This window comes from Numida meleagris, chromosome 8 (genome assembly GCF_002078875.1).
Source record: "Numida meleagris isolate 19003 breed g44 Domestic line chromosome 8, NumMel1.0, whole genome shotgun sequence".
Classification (NCBI taxonomy): domain Eukaryota; kingdom Metazoa; phylum Chordata; class Aves; order Galliformes; family Numididae; genus Numida; species Numida meleagris.
Genome location: NC_034416.1, coordinates 19,532,779 through 19,535,587, shown reverse-complemented (window position 1 = coordinate 19,535,587; position 2,809 = coordinate 19,532,779).

Sequence of the window (2,809 nt, the reverse complement as noted above, 5' to 3'; positions counted from 1 at the left end):
GGACCCTTGCATGGAAATGTTGGGGGTGGGATACTTTTAAGGTGGGAATTTTGGGTGGGAATCTCTTGCCAGCAACTTCCTACCCCTACAGTGTCGCACTGCATCTGAATTTGGTGGGGAGGGAAACTGGGGCTGGAGAACTGTTGGCGAGGGAAACTAGGAGGGGGGGAAATTGAAGTGGGATTTTGGCGGGATGGGTAATTACTGCGTGGGAACTGTGGGAGGGAAATTCAGGGGTGGGATAGTGGGGGGAGGAGGAATTTGAGGGAGGTGGGAAATAGCTTAGGGGGTGGGATTTTGGGGATCAGACATGATTGTTAGGATGGGGGATATTAGGTTGGGAATATTAGCATACAAAACAATGAGTAAGAGAAATGACAAGTTATTAAACGCTTTGTGTTCCCTTTGCTACACCTCTGCCTGCAGTCATTTGTGCAGTGTCACAGCCCCCCAGCTCCCCATGCCCACCTGCGGGGCAGGATGGGGCAACACACATGGCAGCGTCCCTCAGGTGCCACCACCAGCTCCAGCTCTCCCCTCCAAAATGTTTTGTGCTCACTTTGCTGTGCCTCCGCCTGCAATCCTTTGTGCAGCGGGATGCAGAGGGCGTTGAACACAGCTCGCCTGCGCTGCCCGTGCCAGTGCCGTGAATTGCTGTGGGGATGGGCACCAGGCAGGGCACGGGCGGATGGAAGGGGAAATCGCCCCAGGTCACTGTGGCCAGAAGAGACTCCGGGAGTGGCAGCATGGGCAGTTCCCATGGAGGGGGGAAGCAGGGGCAGCTGGGCCTGCTGTGCAGATATACAGATATTCAGACAGGGACTCGGCCAAGCCTGTACATCCAGTGCAGGATTTTCCTATCCATGCCACCTTGATCCCAGCATGTGCTCCATCCATCACGTACTTCTAGGAAACGCACGTCTGCTGCTGCACAGAGGCCCCTGAAAATAAAGGCAGCCTGGCAGGCTTGGACTGCTCCCACGCTCCCCAGCACTGCCTCTAAAATCTCACGGAACACAGACTCTCTCAGACTCCGCCTGCAGCCCAACAGCACAGACTGCGTCCCCTGCCTCGCTTTATGCTGTCGTGTCAGAGGACAAAGAGCTGAAGGCACAGGCAGCGACAGGAGACACACAGAGCCTTCACACCATGGCGCGCTGCCTGCCTTTCATCAGCCATTCCCAGACCTTGCTGGAAGACATCCCCTCGCCTGGACACAGGTCAGCCCAAATTAAACTCTTTCTCCTAATGTTTCTCCTAAGAGCCTAACTACATTAAAGATACCTTATCGAGACTAAGTGATACAAGCTAAGCTCCAGGCCTTAAGCCTTTTGCCAGCCCCAGAAGGACACATTCCATAGGGAAACTAAGTACGCCAGTGTGGAAGCTGTGTATTATCTGTGGGACAACATAGAGCCTCCTTCCCCACAGCTGCAGGCTAGAAATGGCTTACATGCTTGCAGAGCTGCAGCACTTGCTCCCACGCTGACTGATGACATGGCCGACCACTCTGCAGCCTCACTGCCAGGAACAGAACTGCTCGGCTCATGTCAGCACCCCTGAAAAAAAAAAAGAAATGTAAGAAAAAAAGAAGTGCTTTACCACCTGGTGCAGTGAGGGAAGGAGAACACGGCCCATCTCACAGCCCGCTGCTCCATGCAAGACCATAAAGCAGAGCAGGAAAGTGGAGAGACTTGGCTTGAGTAGCAGAAAAATGAATGATAAGAAAAGAAGTCAGGAAAACCTGGGAAAGCAAAGGAAAAGATGGGAAAAGCAGGACAAATGTTGGGAAAGCATGGGAAAAGGTGGAAAAACAAAGGAAAGAAAGGCGTAAGTTTGGAAAGCGTGGTAAAAATGGGAAAGCATGGGAAAAGGTGGACAAAGATGGGAAAGAATGGGAAAGCTAGAGAAAAAACGAATAAATAGGAAAGCATGGGAAAAGGTGGGAATTGATTGGAAAAGTTGGAAACATCCCTTAAAAAGCTGAGCAAAGCAGAGAAAAAATAGCAAAAATAAAGAAAAATCAAAACAAATAAAAGACAAGAAAAACAAAGAAGTTTAAAGAAAAAAGAAAAAAGAAGAAATGAAAGCAACGCAAAGCAAAGCAGAGAAAAGCACAGCAAAGAAAAGACATGTAAAGCCGAGGAACCAAAGTAAAGAAAAAAAAACAGTGAAAGAAAAAGCAAAGCACAGCTGTGAAAAACAAAGAAAAACAGCAGGGGAAAAAAAACCTGAAAAAAGACAAAACAGGGAAAAAAAACAAAAAAACAAAAAAAAAACAAACCAAAGACAGGGAAAAAGAGAATGAAAAATAACTCAAAAAGACACAAAAAGCAACAAAGAGGGAAAAAGCAAAAAGGAAAGAAAACCATCGTGTAGCAAAGGGAAAAAAAAGCACAGCAAAGCAGAGGTGGAAAAAAAAAAGTAAAAACTTGCAGGATTCTAGGAAGTAACAGAAAAGCAGAGGAAGCAAGGAAGAAGGCAAGGTCCTGTTTGTTTGTCTGAAGGAAACAGAGCTGTACACGCTCAGAGCGCTGCTCAGGGCACCCATCCTACACACAGCTGCACACAGCAGGGCTCCAGCTTGCTGAGTCACCTGCTGGGAAGGGGGGAGCTTCCCTTGATCCCCACAAAGAAAGTGCCAAAGGAGAACCAGGAACGCCCAGCACAGATACATCTGTAGCAGCAAAACCAGCAGAGCTCCCCAAGAGAGAAATGCTTCCTTGGAAGCACGGCACAGCGCAGCTACTGCCTGTGCTTCACTGCTGCAGCCAGACATGGGCCCTGCTCTCCCTTCTCAAGCCACGGG